At 48.1% G+C, this 25,328-nt stretch overlaps 2 long non-coding RNA genes across 2 annotated transcripts in view; one reads left to right on the plus strand and one right to left on the minus strand.

Annotated features, from left to right (window-relative positions):
- The window catches only part of LOC138915614 (uncharacterized), a 73,257-nt gene that overhangs the window by 16,226 nt on the left and 31,703 nt on the right, over window positions 1-25,328 (plus strand). The window lies entirely within an intron of this gene.
- LOC106780992 (uncharacterized) lies at window positions 448-6,390 on the minus strand. The gene is made up of 6 exons (XR_011421674.1): window positions 6,185-6,390; window positions 5,480-5,520; window positions 5,239-5,347; window positions 3,035-3,087; window positions 2,740-2,869; window positions 448-762 (listed from the first exon to the last, which is right to left on the minus strand). It is a non-coding gene; the product is annotated as an uncharacterized lncRNA (long non-coding RNA).

Genomic DNA, 25,328 nt, shown 5'->3' on the forward strand with positions numbered 1-25,328 from the left:
GAAATGATTATTTCATTAACCCTCTCTGCCTGGCGCAGTGGGGAGTGAGGTCAGCGTAGGAAATCAACCGTCACACACTGGAACTGGGAACTGAGAGGCGCAGAGGCTCCTGGAAATGCAAGGAGAACTTGCCAAGACGCCTTTCTCTAGGGTTCCAGGAGGCCCAGCCCTCCACGGGGCACCCTCTGAGGCCTCATAGGTTAGTGACGCACGTGGGGGAAGGAACCGAAAAGGGGACCTGAAAGATCTGTTTTCTCAGAAACAGGCAAAGGGGGCATCAGGGGTGGAGGGGCAGTGTCTTGGAGGCTCCTTCAGGACCGCCCTTCAGGACTGAGAGGCCCTGAGAGGTTATCTGGCCTGTAGACACCAAAATGGCAGCCACTGGGCTAGCCTTGGCTTGAAGACCTGCTTTGTTTAACTTTATAGAGTTTGATAAGATTAACAGATCAAATAGTTACCATCTTTTTTTAATTCAAGATTTTTTACAGTAAATCCATTTTGACTCCCTCCACCCATTTCGCCCACTCCCCACCCCCTGCCTTGCAATCACCAATCTGTTCTTTGTATCTCTGAGCTTGGTTTTTTTTGGATTCCACATATAAGTGAACTCACTCAGTATTTGTCTTCTTTCTCTGTCTGACTTATTTCACTCAGCATAATGTCGTCAAGGTCCATCCATGTTGTCACAAATGGCATGTCCAGCTTCTGGTGAAAATCAGAACATCTGGGAACAGTGGGCTGGCATTCCCACGTGGCAACTGTCTGCAGGAAATGAATGGTAGATGCCCCCACATTAGGTCCATTGAGCTCATTTTCATTTCCTGCCCTGTCCCAGTAGGCATTCCCTTGTAAGACTGCCAAACCTAGGCTGGTATTCCCATTTTACAGATGGGGAAACTGAGACCCAGAGTGGCGACGTGACTCATCCAATTTTACACAAGTGAGTGATCATGCTCGGATGGGACCCCCAGATCTCCTAACACTCGGTCATGTGTTCCACACCTCTGGTTTCCTTCCTTTGCCTCAGTGCCCTGGTGGGAAAGACAGAGAACCAAGGACTACTACGAAGTAGACCATGTCACTTTAATGGATAATAACTTTAATAATAATAGCAGCTATCTCCTAAAAGTCTACAAAGTAGCAGCAGCTTCACACACATTTAATCCTCATAGTGACTCTGAAAAGTAACTATTACTATCCTAATTTTTCAGATGAGGAAACTGAGGCTCAGAAAGTTTTTTAAATGCTTGCCTAAGGTCACCAGGCCACTGTGTGGTGGAAGCGGGACTTGAATTGTGGTCTAGCTGACCCTAAAGCTCCACAGCTGGGTTGCAGGCCGATTATCAATTGAGTGCTAAGTGAGGTTCTGAAAGATGAAAATCTTGGAAATTTCTGGAAGCCACAATCTGAGTGGTTTACCAATGGCCAATTTGGACAGTTGAGGTCATGTCAGGGGGAGATTTCGAGTTGTTGAGTGTCTCATGAGCTTCATGAGAGTGGGGTGACTTGATCCCCTGCCCTGGGACTGCCCCCGTCTTCCCTCTCGGGCATTCCTTGTCATGAGGAGGGGACACCTCGAGGGGAGAGTTGGGGGAGTTGGTCAAGGCTCAGGAAGGAGGAAGAAGCTGTGAATAGAGAAGCCCAGCTCATCTTCAAGACCTCCCGAACATCCCTATGCTGGGTTAATGGCCCCGGCTGAGGGCCCCCCAGCGCCGTGAGCTGACCTTGACCATGGCAGTTGTCACTGGGTCTTGAGGCTTTCTTTAGTTCATCTGTCTCCCTCTATAGATCACCTGCTCCCCTTGGCTGGGACCCCAACTCCACTTATGTCTGTATCCCCATCATGCAGCATAGTGCTTGACTAAAAATGGGCACAATGACCATGCGCCTCTGGAATGAATTAATGAATGTATAATGCAGGCACCATTTCTTCCCTCTGGGCTTAGTCTGCTGGGATTTGAATCTTGGCTCCACACTTACCAACTCAGTAACTTGGACAAATTATTTAACCTCTCTAGGCCTCAGTTTCTTCATCTGTAAAGTGGAGATGATAATCGTGCTTACCTCATTGTTTATTGTTAGAACTGATGCATTACCCAGAGAGTAGTTAGCACAATATCTTGTATGTGCTAATATGGTAGCCATTAGTCACATGTGGCTATTTAAATGAACTAAAATTAAAAATTCAGTTTGCCTATTGCACTAGCCACGTTTTAAGTGCACAGTAGCCCAGATGCAGAACATTTCCATCGTCACAGAATATTCTATTGGACAGAGCTGGTCTAGAACATAGTAAGTTACTACTATTCCTATCGCTATTGTTGTTCTCTCTCAGCTCAATGTGGAGCAAGATACCGGGGCTCTCTTCAGCACTAAAGGGGGAGATTTACCCTCAGGGCACGCCAGGCTGACACTGTCCCCTGCATGTGTCCACTTCCTGGAATGCCTTCCCCATGACCATTACCTGGTGACATTGCACTTATGTGGATGCCTGAGCCTCAGGCTTTGGGACCCCTCCTAATGGGAGAGCCCAACAAAAGAGTCCTCCCCTTCTCCACGAGGCTAGGCTCTCTTCAAGGGCTGGGCTTGCATTTTATTCATCCCTGTCCCCAGGGCCTGGCATTTGGCAAGCAATCAAAGCAAGATTGTTGGGGAATGAAGGAGCTGCGCCTAAAGGTTTCCAAGGACCCAAGACAGTGTGTCTGCTCAGCTTTGTGGCCACATCAAGGGGTTTCATACCAGATGACTTCCAGTGTGGAAGAGAGAGTGGCTGGAAGCAGGCCTGGGTGGGCGGCCAGGAGGCAGGAGCGCAGGAAATACTGGCAGGATGAGCAGCCTTCGTGAACGGTGGCGGCTGCCATGGAAGTGACTGGAAGCACAGGCGAGTGGCAAAGGAAAGGTGAATGGATGTCACCAGATTAAGGGGAGAACTGTCTTGTGCATGGGAGGCACCCCAAGCCCTCCTTAAAGCTGAAAGGAGAGACCCAGGTTTCAGCAGACCTCTGGCGGAGGGCGAGCCCCCAGCATCGCTTACTTTCTGTTACCGTATCCACAGTTGTCTTCGTTTTTATTCTGTACTCACGGGATCTGGGGACAAGAAGTTTAACCAGAATCAAATATCTTTAGTCTGTAACCTGAAAGACTCTTTAGTTTGACTTCTCTCATCAATGGAGACTATTTCGTTTATAGGCGTGTTTTCTCTGACAAGTCTCTCTTGTTTCAAGGAGAAGTGAGCCCAGACGTCTGAGGTAAACTGTTATATTTAACTTGAGGTAATCAGGCTTAGTCTCTAATCAACCTACAGATCTAGAAGCCCATTTAGGGGAACAGATGTGCCTTTTGCTCCCTACAGTCATTGGAAGCCACCACTCCTTTCCACGTCTGCTCCTGCTCAAATCTCTATGTGGCCCTCCCTGGCTTAAACCCCCTCAGCGCCTCCCTGGGTCTGCTCCCCTTTGACCTCAGAGTAAACCCCAATTCCACATTAGGGTCCACATGGCCCCATGGCATCCGGCCCTGCCATCTGTCCACCTTAGCTCCCACCCTTGCTATCTCATGTTTCCCCCACCAGCCTCACTCAGCTGTCTGTTTTCCTAACCGTCTGGCTGTCAATCACCCATTGAGCTTTGCTCTTTCCACTTCCTGTTTCACTCTGTCCCTGCCTTGTCATCTGGCCAACTCCTACTCCTTTGTGAGGCCTCAGCTTAGATGTCACTTCTCTATACTGCCCCTATCCTCACCCCAGGACTCCCACAGTGAGCTGGCCCACACCTGCCACCTGCCACCTGTCTTGCAACTACCAGCTGAGGCCCCTCTGCTGTCCAGGCTCTGAGCGGGCAGGGCCATGACTGTTGACGTGATGATTGCGCCCTCAGGGTCTGGCCCGAGGCAGAAAGGGTGCTTGGTAATACTTGTCGAATGAGTCCAGAAGGTGAATTAACGAACGTTATCATCAAGTTCAGAAGCCAGTCTCTGAACACTGGCTCTGACGGTCTTGATGATGCTTTTTAAGCTGAATGTTGAACTGACTTACTCACCACAAGAGTTGATTCATTTACTTGCTCCAAAAGGATAAAATTATACCGATGGCTTTGTGTTCTTTTGCTTTTACAGCACAAAGGTTAATACCATCAGCTTTAGAGCCAGACTGTCTGGATTCAAATCCGGCCCCACCATTCAGAAGCTATGTGACATCTGGCAAATTATTTAATTTTTTTGTCCCTCAGTTTCCTCATCTGTAGATGGGGATACTAATAATATTTATCTAGTGAGGTTGTTGTGAGGATTAAATTAGTTTATATTTGTAAAGATCTGTATCCTCTAACACATAGATGTACTTTATAAAATTTGTTAAATGACATAAATAGAGAATAAACCTCATAAACAGTATGGAGGTCTCTTAGATGATAACAGTTTTTCAGAGTAAAGCTTTGGCATGGTCTTAGTACAAGGCAAATTCATGAGAGAGGTAAAGTTTATTATCAGCATGTGACAACCCTCTGTTCCTAGCCCTTTCACACCCTCTGTGGTATCTTGTCCCACTTGTAACTTCCAGAAGTCTCATCTTCTCCACTTTCTCTATCTAACACCAACTGCTTTTAGATCGGTTAAAAAGGCCAATTCATACTCTAGTGTAAATGACTGCTGGGTTTTAATGTTCCTCTTCTCCGAAATTACTGTCTTAACATGAAGTGTTCTGATTCTGGGAATCCAGAAGGGCAGAAAATGCATGTTATACACCTTATACGTGTCTAAGTGCAGGAGACCTCCGTCAGCCTCGTTTATCATGTTCCCCTGAACAAGGAGTCAAGAGTGGGAAGGTTAGACCCGTGTTGCTTAATGTTGAGAATTTTGGAGACTCATTGGAGGAGAAGGGAAACACGCCACTGGGCATTCGATACTAATGGATGAGTTAAAATGAGAAATCAGCATCCTGGCTAGCCCACACTGCCATTCCAAGGCTACAGAGCCTCAGATGCCATGTGACGGGACCTCAAAGGAGAGCTGCGGTTTCAAGGTCAGAGGGGCAGCAGCCAAGGATTTAGAAAGCAGAGCTCAGCGTGGGACCCAAGGCAGGAGGCCACCAGGGGCCGGTCAATGACGCCATTGTTTGAAGTTACATGCAATCAAAGAAAAAAAAAATTGGGCAAAGAAAGAAAGAGAGAAAGAAAACCAAAACACTTAAAAATTTTTGGGACAACATCCCTTGCCAAACTTTTTTTTAAAGAAAAAACCAACCTGAAGCCAATGAAGCGAATAGGACAGCGGCGTCTGGGCCTGCTCGGAGGGCAGACGGCAGCCTCTCGGGTTTCAGCAGGAGTCGATCATTGCATAAACAAGGTGACCTCTGGATGGGGACAGCCATTCTGTAAGAGCTACCCTCTGAGCAAGCCTTGGGCATTTCCGTGGCCACATTCTTCACGCCTGGAGTTGCCCCATCCTGCAGCCCCCTGATTTTGGGCATTGTTGGGTAACTCACAGCGCGCTGTCATGTCCGTCTTGTTGTTCTTTGGGATGACCCTGCCAGGGTGGCGCAGATTGTTAGGTTCCGTTTATGGAAAAGGTGACGCTGAGTTTGAGAAAGGTGACCTTGCTTGGCCAAGGTCAGGAAGTGAGGACCTGGCAGAGGCAAGTGCAGGACACAAGTCTCTGCTTTGTCATTTAGCCAGGAAAATGCAGACAGGAAGGAAAGAGGGAGGCATGCCTGACCTTGGGGCAGGCTGAGAGCCTTAGCAATAACGTTACCTGGGGTTTGTTGAGTGTGCCGAGGGATAACAAGCACAGATTCTGGAACAAAAGAGTGTGAACTCAAATCCTAGATCCATATCCTACTAGCTGTGCAAACTTGGACAGTTACTAAATGTTTCTGAGCCTCCGCTGCCTCATCTGCAAAATGAGGTAAGGGCAGGACTTGCCTTATAAGGCTGTGGGGGCATTAAATGAGCTACAGTGTGTAAAATGGCAGAGCCACTCCTGGCACACGGTGCGCGTTGGCTCTTATTACAGCATCCTTCAACATAAACTCTTTTGTTTTGGGTTTTTTGGTGAGAGGGAGTTATTTATTTTCATTCCCATTTTACAGATTATGAAGTGAGGCACAGAGAGGTTAAGTTATTTGTAAAGAAACAGAGCTGGGGGTTGGTCCTGGGCTTTCAATGCTAAACCCACGTCACTCCTGGCTTACCACCGTTCATTCCCTGCGCCAGACGTCTTGGACTTTCCTGCCGTTCTTGACCCCGGCTGTCTCGTTAGGAGCTTCCCCGGGACCAACACTGACCAGAGTCATGACCGGAGCATCAGCGTCCCCAGACTTCTCTTCCTGCCTAGTCTCCTGTATTAGCAGAAGCCGCCAACCTCCCCTCCCAGGTGCTCGGTGTTCTGCAATTGCCTGTTCTCCTGCTCCAATGGATATGAACTTGTTCCCAAGGCCTAGAAAATATTAACCACCCCTCAGCAGTCAGGAGGCTGTGGCGGTGGGCCAAGTGAGAACTGACAATACCTTGGACCAAGGGGGAGGTGGTGGTGATGGAGATGAATGGATTTGAGGGCCCTTTGGCAGGTGAAACAGACTCTTCTAGGAACTGTGATAGGCACTGAGATACAAAGATGAATAAGACATAGAAACTCATCTTTAAGGGGCTTAGAGTCTAAAAAGAGGGAGGCACACATGTAACAAATACATACACACAAGTGCAACTGGCTATGGCGGAATGACTGTGGAAATGGCCACAATTCTTTGGCCTGTGCTACATCCATATGCTTTTTGATGTTACTTCCTAGCTCCTGCTATCAAGAGACCTAGGCTGTTTCCCTACGCCTTAGATCTGGGCTGGTCTTGTGGTGTGCTTTGTCAACAAAATGTGATGCCAGTGTTGGTGGACCAGTTTTAAGCCTAGAACTCAATTGGCCTTGCGTGCCTCCACCATTTCTAGGAACCCTGTAGAGCTTCTAGGAGAATAAACCCAGGCTAGCCTCCTTGACGAAGAGAGACACATGGCCCAGTTATCTGTCACCTTTGCTGATAGCAGGCCAACTCTTAAGTTTGCAAATAAGCACCTTAGACAAGCTAACCACTAGGCATCTGGCCAGTTGACCACAGATGCCCAAGTGAGCTCAGCCAAGATCAGTGGATTCTGGCCCAGGTGAGCAGATTGGTTCAGGCAACTCATAGACTCATGAGTAATGATAAATGCTTATTGCTCAAAGCAGGGATTGGCAAACTATGGCCTGTGAGCCTGCCAGCTCCTTGTTTTTGTAAATAAAGTTTGATTAGAATACAGGCACACCTGTTTATTTGTGTATTGTTTATAGTTTCTTTTGAGCTACAAAGGCAGAGCTGAGCAGTTGCAAAGGAGACTGATCTGCAAAGCCTAAAATGTTTACTATCTAGCTCTTCAAGACAATGTTTTCTGATTACTGGTTTGAAGCCATTGAGTTTGGGAGTGGTTTGTTACACAGTGATAACTAACTGATACCTGGGTGCTGGGACCAAGGGGCCAATGGGAGCACAAAGGACGGACTGCTTAGTTCTCCATTGCCTATGACATGGAACAGTTGGGAGAGGCTCTGTAGGGAAAGTGATGCTAAATGTGTCGTGCGTCAAGTGTAGACTTGGGCTTAGAGGGAAATGATGAGAAAATCAAGGGTCAGAATGATTGTGACCAGGCCACAGTCACATGGGGGGGGGGTCTCCTGGTTCCTGTCCAGGGAACTGACCCCTTGTTCAAGCAGACCATTTAACCTTTTGGGTCAAAGTCAAAGGGCCAGGGGGCCAGAGAGACCTGGGCTTGGATTCCAGCTCTACCGTTTCTGAGATGTGTGATCTTGGGCAACTTAATTTTTCTTAGTTTCCTCATCTTTAAACTGGGGAGTTGTTATGAAATTAAATGAGATCTTGGGCACAGGTTCTGGTATATCACTTGTGATTATAAAGAAAGCTGTAGAGATAAAGACAGCTTAGACGTCCACACCATGGGGCTTTCCATTCTAATCAGGGTGAGAGATTAGAGCTAAAGGAAAGTTGATCTACTGCTGGGATTCCTGGTGGGATGGATGGTTTTGGACCCATGAAGCCTACAGCACATGGGCCACCTGCTTCCTTGCTGGAACCGTCTTGCCCCAGGGGCTCCCACCCCTAACAGCTTATGGGGCCCCACTCTAGGCTGCCCTCTCTCTGTTTCACAACCCACCACAAAAGGTGGGAGAGCCTGTGGGCTGAGGGGATTGGGTCTCTTTGTACTTATCTCCAAGTTCCTGTTTCTCTGGTGCAGGGGCTGCGCCAATTCACATGAGGATGAGGGCGAATGAAGCATATTGAGCCAGATTCCAGAAAGTGGTCCCTGGAGCACCCATTATATGTCAGGCCCTGTGCTGGGCTCGAGGAATCAGGGAGGAGCCAGACAAGGTCTTCCCAGACCTCAGAGTTTACTGTGGGAAGTAGGCCAGAGAGCAGATGTTTTCAACACAAGGTGGTAAAGATTGAGGTGGAGGGAAGCATGGGGCTCCAAAGGGGTGCAGCATAGCTTGGGGCTCAGGAAATGATGCTCAGGGTGAGTCTGAGCTCTGTTTTCCAACTTAAGTAGGAGCTGGCCAGAGAAAGCCTGAGGGAGAAAGGCATTCCAGGAAGACGAAACAGCATAAGCAAAGGAAGGATGATGTTGTCTGGCACGGAGATTGAGTAAAGGAAAAGGAGGTGAGGCTAGCCGAGTAAGCAGGAGCTTATACCCTGTAGTCATCGAAAGGACTGAAGCACAGAGGGCCTAACAGCTTGGTGATAGGGTAAATGTGCAGTATAAGGGACTTGAGGGACTCTGTCCATGGGCCACCATAACAGGTCATGGTTTCTGTTTTCTTGGTCCCCAGGAAGGGCAGGGAGTAAGGAAGTTTCCAGCATCATCGTGGGCCCATTCAGCTCTGAAGCCCACTATGGTTTCAACATCAGGTTACATTCTATTTCTTACCAAACCCAACAGGAGATTTTATCATGTTGCTTCATAACGTATGGGGGTACATGGAGGGGCTGATAAACTGCGCTGAGTGCGTGAGTCGGGGATGGGCAGAGGAAGAGGAGGTGGAAACATCCCGTCCTGTGGTTCCGAGAGGTGACAGTCAGGGTCTGGGACAAGGCCAGCCTTCTGTGCTCAGAGGAGATGTTTGGTAAGCATTTGGAAATCCTTTCTGCTCTTCCAGATGAATGAAGAAGTGAATCCAAACCTGGAAGTGGAAATTTAAAAAAAAAGTCCCATCATCACTTTGGGAGCTAAGACGTCCAAGTGTCACAAAAGAGAGTTTCTCAATGAGGAACTGGCCAGCAAGGGAGAAAAATACCCTTTAAAAATACTTCCTGCTAGAAGTCAAATGGTAGGCAAACAAGAGTTGCACCATCAAGGCAGTGTTCTTTCTGGGTTCATTTTCTGAGTTTTGAGTAGGTTGGTTTCTACGAACCCAGCATTGTGTCTCCCATCACCAACTCCCCCAGACTCTAGCCACAGGAGTGGGAACTTCCAGCTGATCAGCTTGTGCGGGGGCCCAGGCCAGCGCCGACAGGGTCCTCAATGATTGTTCTGTAGGGAGTGGGGAGGGAGGCAAGCACATCACTGGTTATCCCAGAGTCAGAGTGAAGCCTGCTTGTGGGGACCATCTCAAACCAGCCGAGAACAATCCGTTTTGCATCCAGTAACTTTGGACTGGAGACAGCTGCTGTGCAGAACTGGGCTCATAATCTCCCACCCGCATGGAGACCGTAGGGAGAATTCCCTTTGGCCACTATTTGATAACTTCCCATCACCTGGCAGGCCCCATGTGAGGCTCAGGGATGCAGAATGTGGTGCTTGAGGGCATAGACCTTTGAGTTATGCTCGCCTGGGCTGGGGCCCTGGCTCTGCCCCTCACTATTTGAGTCATCTTGGGAAAGCTATTAACATTTTTGAGGCTCAGTTTCCATATCTGAAAATTCGGGACAGCAAACTCACCTGATAGGGAGTAAATGATACCATGAATATAAGGGGCTTAAGCCATGCCCAGCACATAGTAAGAACTCAAGAGGAGTGTGGGTATGTGTGTGTCTGTGAAAGCTTTTAAGCACCTTTGGTGCTTGTGCTGAGTATTGAGGACAAAGCAGTTTGTGGAGGATGCTGGGAGTTGGGGCTGGGGGATGCCTGGCAAGCATTTATTAACTCAGTCATTCAACAAACACATACTGAGGATCTAGTCTGTGCCGGGCTTTGCACCAAGCAGTGGGAAAAGCTCTGCTGGTTCTTCTCTGTGGTTCACCCGGATCCATTTCCCACCCTGCTCTGTGCCCTGGAGGCTGACCCTGACACTGCATCTCCCCTGCTCCCTGTCAACCAACCTGGTTGAGGTTGGCCTTGGAGGCCTCTGGCAGGAGCCCAGAGGGCAGAGAGGGAGCCTCGCATCTGTGGCGGCAGCCGTGCTTCTCCACTACGGCAGTTCCCACCACCCTCTTTGAAGCCTCCAGCATCACTGCCTCCTCCCCCTGCTCCTTTCCGGGTGTGATGGCTTCACACCACCGCTGGCCCCGGGAGCCTCAGGTCCCATCCACATCTGTAAATGGGCCCTTTATTAAATGCTCTTCATCTGCACCATCTGGGGTAGATTCTGTTTTCTGCTGGGACCCTTATGGCTATGTCTGCTGTTCTTGTCGTGGTCAATGCTCTGTTAGGCTTGAGTTTCCTTTTCTTGGGCTGAACTCCCAGCGCCCTCCTTTCCTTCACCTCTTTGTTGGAGACAAAGCAGTGAATCAGCCGACCAGAGGCTCTCTGAGGCTTGCTTCACCTCTGAAGACTCCAGGTCTGGCTTTCGGTTCTCTTGCCTGCTCTGGGGCGGGGCTCAGCTCTGGGTGGTTCCGGAGTGCTCTCCACTTTGGGGAGGAGAAGCGGGAAGATCAGCATCTGCACCCAGCTGTGCCGGGCCAGGGGCACCCGCGGGCAGCTGTCAGCAGCCCTGGCCGTTCCTCCTTCACAACTGCTCTGCCTCCCCCTCTCGCCCCTTCCCGCTTTGCTCAGCCCCTGCTTTCTGCGTTCTTCCTCCCTCTGCCCACGATGTGCAACAGAGCCTAGTAGTTCATTTTCTTATGCAACAGCCATGCATAGGACACCTACTGTGTGCCTGGCCCTGGTCTAAGCAATGAAGATGCAGCAGGTGATAAGGCAAGCAATGCCCCTGCCCTCAGGGAGCTAATATTCTTACGGGAAGAGATGGATGACAAACCAAGAGATGGACGACCCCAATTTATCAGGTGGTGGTGCTTGTTTAGATGAAAAATGAAACAGGGTAAGGAGATAAAAGGTGATGGGGTGGGGTATGGGAGCTATTTGACAAAGGGGGTCAAGGAGGGCATCACTGAAAAGGTGACATTTGAGCAGAGACTGGGAGATGTACGGGGAGAGGAACAGCAAGAGCAAAGGCCTGGAGGTGGGAGCGTGCATTCCGGGAAGAGTGGCTGGAGTGGAGTGGAGCAAATGACAGGAGAGAGGAGGAGGCGAGGTCAGGGAGGCAGCAGAACAGCTCTTGAAGGCCGCGGGAGTGGCTTTGGATTTTGATCTGAGTGAAATGGGAAACCTTTGGAGGAACAGAGAAGTGATAACGATTTAAGGGTCACTCTGGCTGTTGAATGGAGAACATGGAAGGCAAGAGCAGAAGCAGGAACCCAGAGAGGGACCATCACAATGAGAATAGACCTACCCCACTGCTACCACCGATGTATCTGAAACACAGGACAGGTTACATAATTGGCTCAGCGTCCACATGAGATGGTGGTTGCTATTGTTCTCATAATCAACAACGTCATTATCACCCCACGGGCTGTGCAAACTCATGGAAGTGATTGTTTCTGTCTGAGATTCAGTTTCTTCATCCTTAAAATGGGAATAATAATATCTACCTTTTAGGGTTGCTGTGGGGATATGCATCGCTCACATCCATAATCTTCGTAGAAAGTGAAGGAGATGATAACTGTTATTCCTATTGTAGCCGTGAGGAAACTGAGATTCGGTTACTCGACTGAGGCCATAACTTGCCCACCTGATTCTAAAAGTTCAGGCCTGTTGGGAAGGAATGGCCATAAATCTGGGGCTTAACAGAGAGATGCCTCAGATCTGCACCTTATGTTCCTTTGGGGCTGAGGTGACTGCATGACCTTATTCTCCTAGTCCAATGAAATTCCAGGCTCCTACCCCCTTAAACTAATGAAAGCCCAGAGTCCCACTCTCCTTGACCACTGTAAGTTCCCAATCCCTTCTTGTTGGCTCTGAAACAATGCTCATCACCTCCAGAGGGGCAAGTCCACCTCCCCTGTGCTCCGTTCCTCACATGGGCCTCATGGGATGAGTGGCCTCATGGGATGACCACTATTTGTTCCATATTTCCCGGGTGTCAGGAAACATCTTACACGCGCTGTCTCATTTAATGCCCACAGCACTACGAGATTAATATTCTCGTCTGCATGTTACAGAGGAGGAAATGGAGGTTTAGAAAGGGTAAATAATTTGCCCAAGATCATGCCCTCGGGGCAGAACCAGGGCTTGAATCCAAGACTTCATAACTTCAAAGTCTGTGCTCTTTCTGCTAATCTCCTTTGCTTATCATTCCTCTGAGTGCCTGTCTTGGTCAGAATATTCATATGTGGGTTAATTAATTAGTTAGTTAATGAATTTGTTTGATTGAATGAATAAACTTTGCTGACTTGGTACCATAGGGAGAGTGGAATAGAGCAGGGAAAGAATGACCATGGGAATGAGATAGGGGCCCACCTGGGGCTCCCGAACTCATTAGCAACGTGGTCCTAGGCAAGTGTGGTTGGCAGGATGAAGGCCCTCCGAAGATGCCCACAGTTGAATCGCTGGAACCTATGAACATGCTGCCTTATGCGGCAAAAGAGACTGCAGATGCGGTTAAGGCTACAGACCCTGAGACAAGGAGATTATCCCAGACGATCCTGGGGGTCCAATCCAATCATATGAGTTGTTAAAAGTGAAGAATCTTTCCTGGCTGTGGTTGGACGGAGAGATGCCAAGAGAGAAGAAGAGTCAGAGATACACTGTGAGAAGGACTCAGTTGCTGTCTTTGAAAACGGAGGAAGGGGGCCATGCGCCAAGCAGCGGATGGCCTCTAGACCTGGGAAAGGCAAAGAAATTGATTCTCCTCTGGAGTCTCCAGGGAGGAACACAGCCCTTCTGACGCCGCAAATTGATCTCCAAACCTACAAGAAAATAAATCTGTGCTATGTAAACTACTCAGATTGCGGTGGTTTCTTATGGCCACAATAGAAAACTAATACAGCGACTTATTTCAGGCCTTGAGGCCTCTGGTCTCTCCTTGGCAAAATGGGCACCACAAACCCTGCATTCTTGGGGGACTGTGACAATCACATGAGACTGGGTGGGGAAGTTATCTGACCCGGAGCCTGGCACATAGTAGGTATGTAGGGACTGTCGGCTAACCTGGAATTTGAATGATAAGATGCTGAGCCTTTCTCCTCTGAAACCAGACTGTGGTTGACAAGTGTCCATCAGGGTGTAGACGGCAACCCCTAGAAGTGTTCAGAGGAAGATAGAGGGCTTGGTGGACTGGGCTGGTCAGAGAAGTTTCCTTAGAAGGTGGGACTGGAGACATGAGCTGGAGGGACATTAGGAGAGAATGATTTTGTGGCTGTAAGAGATTGAAGTCTATGGTGAATCCAAATAGTAGAGTTATCGTCCTATGCACGTAGGGTGGGCAGCTCTGGGTCAGGCGCGGCTCACTGGAGCAGGAGTATGGAGTCAGGAAGTGCTGACTTTGGGTCTTCTCTGAGCTGCTGACCAGCTTGTCATTAACTTCTCTGAGTATCTTAAAAAATAAGGATGACAGGGGCTGGCCCCGTGGCCGAGTGGTTAAGTTCGCGCGCTCTGATGCAGGCAGCCCAGTGTTTCGTTGGTTCGAATCCTGGGCGCGGACATGGCACTGCTCGTCAGACCACGCTGAGGCAGCGTCCCACATGCCACAACTAGAAGAACCCACAACGAAGAATATACAACTATGTATCGGGGGGCTTTGGGGAGAAAAAGGAAATAATAAAATCTTTAAAAAAAAAAAAAAAAAAAAAATAAGGATGACAACACCTACCCTGTCAGTTTGATAGCAGGATGCCATTAATTGAGATGATGTTGATGGTAAACATTTCAAAGGCTGCACAACAAATCATCATTGTTCTTTCCGTTGCCCACGGTCAGACAGTCTCGCACTGCCGCGATGAAATGGCCCAACGGAACACCATTTGGTTTTGGACCATTTTCCCAAACAGCTGTCCTCTGCCCTCCTGGAGCGCATGCCAACTTCCTGCCATTCTCTCTAAAGACCCACTTCCTCCCCAGGAGCCTGCACCGTCAGGGAACGGTTACCCAGTTTTTTTCTACATGCTTCTTCCCTTCACCTCTCACTTGCCATGTGACCTGGGGGAAACCACTTTCTCTTTCTGGACCCCGTTTCCTTGTCAGCACAAAAAAGATGTTGCTCTGGACCAGCACCTCTCAGGTACCCCTTAGCTCTAAGAGTCTGTGAGTCTATGTGTTTCCAAAAACAAACAAACAAACAAACAAACAAACAAACAAAGGTAAGAGCAAAAACACAGACATCACCATTTTAAGACTAGAATAATCAGGGCTACCTCTACTTGCTAGAAGACAGCCATTATTCACTTAATTGTTCATTTAATCCTCACAAGAATTCTAAAAGGTCAGTGCTATTCCAATTCCCAGGCACAGAGAGGTTAGGTTTCTTGTCTTGGATCACACAATGTGCATGTGGCGTGATGGGCTTTACTCTCCGCAGTTGTCCTCCACAGGCCACGCTAGTTACCGAGAACCCTGGACTACTTCCGTCCTCTCTTCCATTGTTTGGGAGTCATCATGTATCACCACCAAGAGCTGCTCATGTCTTCCTTACACCCCATCTTTTCTTGGCTGTACCTCTACTTTCCGAGTATCATCACATTACACTTTGTTTCCCAGAAATTTGGGGCTGAGCTGGAAGAATATTCTGAGATGTTTAATACTGTGTCTTCATGTTGTTAGGTAATATGCGAGCCCTACATTCTAAACAAGTGTGTCCGTAACTGACATTTATGGAGCGTTAACTGTAGACAGAATCCATCCTGAGAACTCTCCATGTGTTAATACTTTTAATTCTCACATCCACCCTGTCTGATGAGGTGGGTTGTCTTATCATCAACATTTTGCAGATGAGGAAATGAAAGCACAGAGCATGGGTAGAGCTTAGCGCTTGTGTCACAGAGAGGGAGCGACATTGCTGGGACTCAAACCCAGGCTGTCTGGCCACAGACACCAGGCTCTTACCCACTTCATTTTACTGTCTTTCTTGAGATAGCCTCTTCTGGAAAGGAATTCTATGGAATGTTTTTAAAAGTTCTGTAATAAAAGAGTTCTGTGGCCAAGTAAGTTTATATCAATGAGGTTAAATGAAGTGAAACAAGTTGCTTTACTTTTGGGTTCTTTAGAGTCTTGAATAAACAAATGGTGATCAAGATCTTTAAAGGCAGGACAGAGCATGCACACTTTTTAAACTCATTTGATCATAGGAACTCTTTACTTCCGGTGGATCAGCTCAAGGCACATATTTTGTGAAAATCAACTCTAGAGGCATTGCATAGGAAGGTTTTTGAGGGGAGGAGTCAAGTTCCAGATTCTCAGGAGCCCTCCCCAGTGCTAGTTCACCTCAACATCACTCCACCACCAACTCTGCTGACCCTGCAGTGCACCTGGCATGTGTTTAGGGAAAAACAAACTTATGTGTTGAGTCTTTGAAAACTGTGCACTTTTAGCGCACCATGTTGGTAATTTCCCATTTAGAGAATCTTTTTTTAAAGTAAATGATTTCTGGCAAAGCAAATCATTACTCCTAAATGACTTATACTCTTGGTGAATCTGGATTTTCACGAAATAGGCTTTTAAGGTGAGGTACACTTAGATTTTCTCCTGTGGATGGGGGGAAAAAGTTGGATGGGGAGGGAATGGCAGAACAGGGTGTGGAAGACATAGGAATAGAAGCTGTGGTTTTCCCCAACAGTTGCACGAAATAATAATATGACTTCTGCTTTTCGTCCACTGTGCGTGGCAACTGGGGAATCCAGCAGCTTGAGAGGACAGTTGGTTAAGTTGGAGGGCAAAGTCTGCTAAATCTTGGAAAGTCTTTGTTGTCTAACATCCTGGCCTTTCTTGCTCCCAGTACTTGCTGACGTCTCCTTAGCATGCTTCACTCCGAGATGCAAGTGTTTCCCCACACGGTGTCTCATTTTGTCAGTTTCCACACCCAGTTCCATTCTGCATATGGCTGCCAAGCACCCACCATGGGCTTGCTATGAGCCAGGCACCGTGGGTTTAGTACTCATTTAATCCAGACATGAAAGCCAGGCCCTGGAGATGGAGAGTTGACTAAAGCACGGTGTCTGCTTTGGAGGAAAACTCACTGAATACAGGCAAATACACCAAATACACAGCCAATCCTAACTTTTGGTAGAATGTAAGGGTCAACAGAGATGGACAAAGACAGAGGTTTGAGAGATCATGCCTAGGTTTCGTGGTGGGGGAATTCTGGGAAGTTTTCTTGATAGAGGCGGCAGTGGAGTTGGGCTTTGAAAGATGAGTAGAGTGTAGCTACGCAGAGAAGATGGTGGGAATGACCTTCTCGGGGAGAGAACAACCTGTGCACGGAGAAGGACATGAGAGGGTCTGGGGGTGTGGGGGGATTACCAGCTTGACAGCAGCAAAGTGCCACCGGATTTAGGTTCTTTTGCTATTTCTATGACAACCAGTGACCCCTTTTATGTTAGATGCCCCCCAACACCAGGGGCAACAATGGAAAGTTTTCCAGATAGAGAGTTTCTAAAGAGGCCAGAGAAGTTATTTACCCTCTTGGTACCCCAATGTTTTCATTAGCAGAATGGAGAGAAAGTATTTATCTCATGAAGTTAAGATAAGGATGAAGATTGAATAATGTATGTAAAGCTTTAGAACTGTGGATGACACTTAATAAGTGTTCAGTAAACATTATTATTATGGAATGCTTGAAGATTTCAACAAATTGCTTGACCATGAGATCGCTAGGGGCAGGCACACTTAATTCCTTCTGCATTTCCTGCATTTTCCAGTTTCTGAGCTGGTACTTTCGCAAATGTCTTTCAGATGACTTGAATGGTTGCATAAATAAAGATGAGAAAAATATCCCTTCTCTCTAGGATCCATAATGTGCCAGTTGCCCTGTATCCTTGAGGCTCCAGACATCAGACCCCAGCCTGGGTGAGAAGACCATGCTCCTAGGCCGCCCCTCTATCTTCATGTGCATCTTCTGCAAGTTACTCTCGGGTAAAGAAGAACATTTGACCCCTGTTTGGAAAGATTGGCTTTCACAATCTCCTAGTTCCCTAGATGGGACTTGCTGAGCTGACAGAACACACAGAGAAGAGCCAACTATATTTAGGACGAAAGAGAAAGATTAGAACTTTGTTCCCTCCTCAGATATCTAACCTGCAATCTGTAGGAATCCAAACCGAAAAGATTGGGGAGTTAGATGCAGAAAGTTATTCATTGTACCCTTATTGCTTAAAATACCCGCATAAAAATAATAATAGACCATCGATGTTGGATGCCTACCATGTGCCATGCACTATGCGAGATCCTTTACGTGCACGATGTTGGTTAACTCTTACAGCAACCTCGTGAGCTTGGTTTAATTCTTCCTATCTTGCAAGTAGGAAAACTGAGGCATAGAGACATAAAGGATCCTGACCAAGGCCACAGAGAAAGGGTTAGTGAAGCCGGAATGCCATCCCAGTCTGTCTGGCTTCAAGACCTGTGCTGTCTATGAGCACAAACATAGGAATGACACAAATCAAAACAAAAGGGAGAAAAGAACCAAGGGCCACTGGCTGAAGAATGAAATCATTCAAGTCACAACGGGTTTGCTGAGCGCATCATCGTGCTGCAGATTCACGGATGAGAAAATCTGGGGTTCTGTCTCTGGAGAGCTCACATCCTAATAAGAGACCTAAGGACTTGTTTCTCATCTGCCCAGCTCTCTCATTGTCTTTTTGGGATCTCCCCTTTTCTCATGCGTGACACACTAGGGGGCTTGTCAATCAAAGTCCCTGTGCTCCTCTGGCCAAGGGGTGGGCATTTGCCTCAAACTGGAAAATCACACTATGGGAGTGTAAATTGTGACCCAAGAACTGAAAATGGCTAGCACTGAGCGAGCTGGTGAAGATAACCGCTCATTAGTTTCCTCCATCTGGGTGTTCAGTTTTTCCTTCTTTCTGAGAGCTTCCTTGCGGCAGATACTATAGGTTGGTTCACTCAGCACGCATTCCAACTCCCTTCAAGATACGCTTTCTCTACTCGAGAAAGCGGAAAGCTCAAAGCTCCCTTTCCCAGACTTCTTTGCAGTTAGAGGTGGCCATGTGGCTTAGCCAGTGAGATGCAAATGTACTGGGGACATTTCTCCTTTTTCTCCTTCTTCCTACTGCAAACCTGATGGTTGCTGCTGTGGCAGATATCTTATGAGCATGAAGATAAGTTAAGAGAATTGAAGAGACATCAGTCTTGCTTAGTGACATGAGGCAACAACTTCCCTTTGGACTTCCTGCTGAGAATTCCTTGCTAATTTAAGCCACTGTGTTTGGGGGTTCTGTTACTTGCAGCCAAATGTACCTCTTAACTGATATGCAATCTCTATATTCCCTTTGCATTTTTTTTTTTATAGGGAGTGTTCTTGAGGTAGGCAGAATTTCTTTGTGCAACCAAAACCACCCTAATTGACACAAGGAAGGGAGGAAAGTACACAGCAAACCACAGTATCAGTCAGAGTGAAATGTGCTCTCCTGAAGGGAAGAACTGTCACAGTATGAATTCATGTTGACACAGTCTGTTACACTTTTCTCAGCATACTCTCACACATTGTTTCCGTTCACTCTCTCAGCCACTCTGTAAAGTAAGAATTACTATTACCTATCTTATAAGTGAAAAAAAATCTGAGTTTGAGTACTATGAAGTGAAGAAAAGGAAGTGACTAATCCCAGTTGAAGAAACTGTGGCAGCCTCATGAAAGGGGAGGATTTGAGCTTGGGTTTGAAGGATGGACAGACTTTCAATACATAGAAGAGGTGGTGGGAAGGGCATTCTTGGCTAAAGCAAGAACTGCAAAGCCTGGAGGCATGAGAGGGCTGGGCGAGTTTGGCAAATGTGACTGGTGTTTGGGGCTGGGGCCTGAGGAACTTGAGAAACAGATAGAGGAGGTAGGGTTGGAAAAATCAGCAGGGGGACAGGTCATAAAGGCTTGGTGTGTTGGCAGCCTTTTTGGGCTGAAGAGGCATTCTGGTAATTTCAACTAATGGGATAATTGTAAGGATACCTATAGAATAAAGGTGCTTCCAGAATTAGGGCGAACCTTCTTGGGGAAACAGGAGTATACCACAACCAGCATCACAGAATGAACAAGATCCTCAGGGCAGCCAGACCTCATGGAGGCTGGAAGATACTTTGGCAACACAAAATTGTTCAGAATCGAACCCAGTTCCTGTAATTGAGTATCTCATCTGCTGCTCAGTAGTAAAAACATGAAATACTTTTGTGTTCAATTCTCTGTGTTTATCTTCAGTTCAAATTCTTGAGGGCCTCCCTTTGGGTCAATCACTATTTGCTGATAGGTGGACCTCAATGGTTGGCTTAGCCAAGGTCCCACTCCTGGAGTGGGAATCAGCTTTCCCAGAACCCCATCAGTGGAAATCAGCAGGAAGGCATACAAGGAATGAGTATGGGGAAGGACCACAATTGTCCACGCCACTTCTTCCCTCAGTATCTTTTTTCTTTTTTTTTGAGGAAGATTAGCCCTGAGCTAAGTACTGCCAATCCTCCTCTTTTTGCTGAGGAAGACTGGCCCTGAGCTAACATCCATGCCCATCTTCCTCTTCTTTGTATGTGGGATGCCTACCACAGCATGGCTTTTGCCAAGCGGTGCCATGTGCACATCTGGGATCCGAACCGGCGAACCCTCGGCCGCCAAGAAGCAGAATGTGAGAACTTAACCTCTGTGCCACCAGGCAGGCCCCTCAGTCTATTTTTATTTCTCTGTCCTCTAAGCCTGTTTTAATAATGAGGGATCTTAAGTCGGGCTTTGGAGTGGGTATGTGAGCGCTTGGTCTTTGTTTTACTAAAGAAGGACTCCAAAGAATTGTTCCTTTCGGTGCCTTGCCTCCTCCATCTAAGACTCTGGCTCTAGGAGACCGAGGCTGGATTTGGACCTCACAGAAGCAGATCGTCTGCTAGAAGGGACGTGAAGGTGGCCTTGTTCTGGTGTGGAAACTGAGGCTCAGAGAGGAGAACGCTTAGTCCGGGGCCCCAGAGTCACAGAACCCCAGTTTCCTCTGATACGCACACGCTAACATCCCTGACGAGAAGCTTCTCCTCTCTGGGACTCAGTTTCCCTCCGTGTAAAATAAAACACCTCCTCTGGCTCTGGGTTCTGTGGTGAAGCAAGTGCGAGTTAGCTGGAGAGCTTGTCCAACATTCCTCTGCGCAGCTCACCCGGAAATAGGGATGGATCTGGAAGCAAATGTGGTGGGTACATGCATTTTAAACAAGCTCCTCAGGTAACACTGAACCCGGCCTTCCACAACTTTGAAACCATCACGTTGGGACCCTTCCACTCTGGCCCCGAGAACTTTGACATTCGCCTCGGCCTGTGGGCTCTGGGACTCAGAGAAAGGGAAAGGCAATGGATACCCCAGGGGAAGCTGCATCCCAGGACCCAACCACAGAAGGCAGACAAGAGACCTGGGTATGTTGACGAGGGGCCAGAGCGTCAGGCCAAGAATTCGCAAGGGTGCCGCTGGCTGGGCCTTGCTGTTCTGATACCCTGGGCAATGCCGTCATGCAGCAAGGCTGCACGCCTGCCAGAGCCCTTTGGCTGACCAGGGGAGTCTGCGAGGCAAGGCCTTTGTGTCCCTGCCCGCCACTACCCCCGCTTACGGTGCTCAGGTTACTGGATGTTTATGGAAGGAAAGGGCTTTAGAAGGAGGACTGGAGTTGGAGTGAGGACCCCCAAGTACAAGTGCAGACGCTGCTATCTATGTGCTCTGTGACCCCCAGCATCTGTGAGCCTGTTTCTTCATCTGTAAAGAGAACTAACAACCCCTCCCAGCCTTCTTTCCCAAGACATGAAGGTTTAAAAGGCAGTGCCGCCGTGTAGTGAAAGGACTGGGTCCACGATTTACGTGTTAGAGGATTATTATTGTTTTTAAAAATAATAGCCGGCTTCCAAGTTGAAACCCGGATTCTCCTGCAGAACCCAGCCACTGCCAGCAAGCTGCCGCCTTTCAGATGGAGAGGAAGATAGGCGGAGAGGCAGCGAGGAAAAGCTGCTCCTCGAGGCTTCTTTCTTGAGACCTCTTTGTCTTCTTTTTCTCCTCGAGGCCTGCAGGGAATCTGGGAGAATTCCAACTTCCACAGCACTGCCTGATAGAATAATTTGTACTGCCTCGGCACCTGTCATCACCTCGGGGGAGACAGCGGCTGGAGGTGGGGAAACAGAAGCCGCACACCAAGCGTGGCTCTCCGCCCTGCCCTTCCCTTTGCTTGGGTTTCTCCTTGCTTGTTGACTCTTCTGGACTCTCCAGTTCTCGGTTCTCGGTCTCCCCAGCCCAGGCCGTGCAGGTGCTCCCTGTACCATGTTGGCCACATCTGTTTCCCATCTGTAACATCGCTTACTTGATATTTGAGATGAAGTCACGCCACTTTTTCATTCTTAAATCAATGTCTTTAACAGAACCATTGCTGTCATAAAAGTAAACCCAGCTCACTTGTGAGACAAGGCAAGTTGCCATGCGCACATAAATACATAGTTGCTAAAGTGGAAGTGTGTGCACCCTCATCAAAGTGGTCTCAGGTCGTTCCAAGGGTTCCTGCACTGCCCTTTGGGAAGCCCTGAGGCAGCAGATGCCATCGATGCTTCAGGAACATATGCAGGCATCGAGATCTGTGCACAGGTGCTTACAGCCAAGGTAATGGACTCTGATTCAATCCAAGCCTTGGGGCTATTTTGCAGATGTTAAGTGACTTTTCCAAGGTCTCCAGCCAGGAAACAGTTGGAGTGGAGACCAAGTGGATCCGCAGACCCCAGATCAGACATGCTTGGCATCATGAGCAGCATTTAGCACCGAGCTTGACACAGTGGTGGCCAAGAGGAATGAGGAAGGCAACCTCGGGGAAGTGGGGTGCTGCGGATTAAAAGGCAGATGTAGGAGTTCTGGACTGTCTATCTGGATCAGTGGCTTTCCAATGGCACTGACGAACCCTCTCTCCTCCTCCTGAGGGCGGGTTGAGGTGCTGTGCTGACTGCTGTTCAGTTTTCCTACTTTTCCTTTATCAAGAGCAGGTCCTCCCCCAACCTTTCTATATGATGGTTTTGAGTCAGATTTCATTAGGGAAAGGAGAAAAAACAAAGATTCCTTTGCTAAAAGCAGATGTGAAGAGCTCTGTTTTGGATGGCCTTCAAGGTCTCCCCCTCATCTCATTCCATCTATGATTTTGTAATTCGAGCCTGGGCACTACCCTTTCCTGGCTGTGTGGTGTTGGATGAGTGGGTCAGCATTCTGAGTCTCAACGCCTCCATCTTTAAAATGGGCATAAGGAGAGACTCACCACTTAGCTCTCGGGGTTATTGTGTGGAGGATGCACGTGGACGTGCCCCAAGAAGGGCAAAGGATTCTGCAGGAGGATGGGGTTGGTAAAGTCATGCAATCATTCAACTTTTCTTGAGTGGCAGCTCTGTGCTGCACCCGGGCTAGATGCTGGAGACACAAAGAGCCATGGGGCCCAGAGAATCCTGGGAAATAGAGAAATAAACATGAGCACAGTGTCTCCTGGGAGAGAGAGAAATCAGCAGACAGTTTCAACTCGAAAGAGGTGTGGAGGGTCATCCAACCCAGCCTGGGGTTGGGGCGGCAGGAAGAGGGTGGGGGTGGGGTAGGAAGTGACGCACAGTATGAGTCTTAACGTGGAAACAAAAAAACAATAGTGATACTGGGTGTGTATGTATGTATTTCATTCACACGAGATTTCAGTCCCACAGAATGAAGACTTCTGAGTTTCCACTTCCCCTTCTGTGCAAGGATCTTTTAGAGACAAAAGTAAATGCAAAGGAGACTCTTGGGTCAATGTTATAAACTCTGTTAGTGAGTTTTGCTCCACCTTTTTGCAAACAAATATTATTCAACTGACAAATGTGCTCGGCCCTGTCCTTTTGAGAAAATTCAACACATTTTTAGTACCGTCATCTGTGGGAGCCCAGAAGATGCTCTGAGTGGTTTCTGTTCGACAACATGTTTGCCCAAATGAGAAAGATGGGACCTGAACAGGCGAAGGGTCTTTCCCAAGGCCAGGAAATCGAGGGGTCGGGTTCAGATCTGGGGGCTCCTGGGTCACCACAGGCTCCTAGGGTCTGGAATGGGAGTGATCGTGTGTACAAGGGGACATGCTCAGTCTACAGTCTGGGGCCAGAGGTTGAGTTCATCACCGATTTCATCCAGGGGCTGCATGTGTGGATGTCAGTTAGCAAGCTGTGTGCTGAGGGTACCCTCCTTGTTTTAAGGAGCTCATAGGGCAAAGATACGTAAGGTGTCAATTAAAATCCACCATGCTAAGTGCCAGTGGAGTAACGTGCAATGTGCTTTGAGAGCAGTGTTTGCATACGATGCACTGGAAGAGACACAGACTTTGAAGCTGGGCACACCTGGCTTTCAGTTCCAGCTCTGCCACTCACTGCATGACCTTGGGCAAGTTACTTAACCTCTCTGAGCTTCAGTTTCTCTATTTAGAAAAGGGGAGGAATAATAACCTCTCTGTTGGCATCAGCGAATGAAGAGCATACCATTGAGATACCACTTGGCTCAATCGATGGAGACTATCGTCATCAGCTATAAGAACTTTGGCAAGACTTTCAATTTCTCCAAGCCCCCAGGAGCTTCGGATGTTGTCATCTCTACAACGAGGTGATGGAAGTGAAGTGTGCTTTGTAAAACTGTGACACTTTAAGCAAACGCTAGTTTTCACTCAGAATTCTTAGCCAGCGCCAGTTGAGATAGAGAAGGCGATGTGGCAGGGTGGTTTGTCAAAGTTCAGAGAGTAACTGTGGGCCAGAAACCAGGGCAGCCTCTCTGATCTTGAGACCCTCTCACCCACTGCCCTCCAGAGCCCCCAGCATTTCCCCTCCCATCGTCTGAAACCTAACCGTATTCTGGACCAGGACCTGCAAATCCTGGGCTCGGTTTCTTCATCTATCAGCAAAGTCCTTCTGCTGGGAAGGGGACTTGCCATCAGGCCTGAGAAAGAAGTCAGGCGTGCTTGGAATGCAATTGCAAAAGAGATTACAAGAGCCTGGCGAGAATGCTGAAATCAAGTGATGTCGAGAGGGTTTGTTATTTTTGAAAAAATGACTCATTCTGAGAAACCCTAACGGCCTCACAGAACGTTCACCTAGTTGCCTGTATGTATAACCCGGAGTCCACTGCAGAGAAAAACAAATCCTGTTGTCACAGCTGAGGGGGGGGGGGGTGGTGAGGGCAGTGAGGGTTGATGGTGGGAAGAGGGATGACAATTTGATGGAGGAAGAGTTTAAAGGTAACTCTTGCCCTCTGAGTGGATTGTTTTAATTTCCCAAGTCCTTTTCCCTAAATTGTGCCATTCAAACCATCACCAAAACATCCCTTTGGAGGTAACGTGTGTTCTTGTTCTCTATATTGACCTGAGCTGGCCAGAGGAGGGGAGGTCATTCCTGTTTGACCTGCAAAGAACATAGATGCCCAGAGAGCTTAACTATTTCCTCAAGATGCGGTGATTGGGAGAGAGAGGAAGAGGAAGGAAGGAGGAGGTGGAGGAGGCGGAGGAGGAGGAGATCCATGAAAGAGAGCTAAGGTGAGAACTATGCTTGTCGCGTGGAGAAGCACTGTAAGGCCTGGTGTCAGCGAGGGCTCTGTTGGCCTCCTCACTGTGGGATGCTCAGGAGAGCACAGGATCAAGAGTTAGGAGGTGGGCTCTTGCCCCCCCTCTGCCCTTAGCTAAATGTGTGACTCTGGGAAAACAAGTCCCTTCACTAAGCCTCCACTTTCCACCTGGAAAGGTATGGGGGTGGTGGGAGTCAAATAGACTCAGAGGTTCTAAAATTAGTAGTCATAAGAATATTCTGGAAAGCTTGTTACAATACCGATTGCTGGGCCCCATGAGGCCAGGGAATCTAGGTTTCTAACAAGCTCCTAGGTGAGGCTACTG

The sequence above is a fragment of the Equus caballus genome, chromosome 9 (assembly GCF_041296265.1).
Source record: "Equus caballus isolate H_3958 breed thoroughbred chromosome 9, TB-T2T, whole genome shotgun sequence".
In the NCBI taxonomy this organism is placed as follows: Eukaryota; Metazoa; Chordata; class Mammalia; order Perissodactyla; family Equidae; genus Equus; species Equus caballus.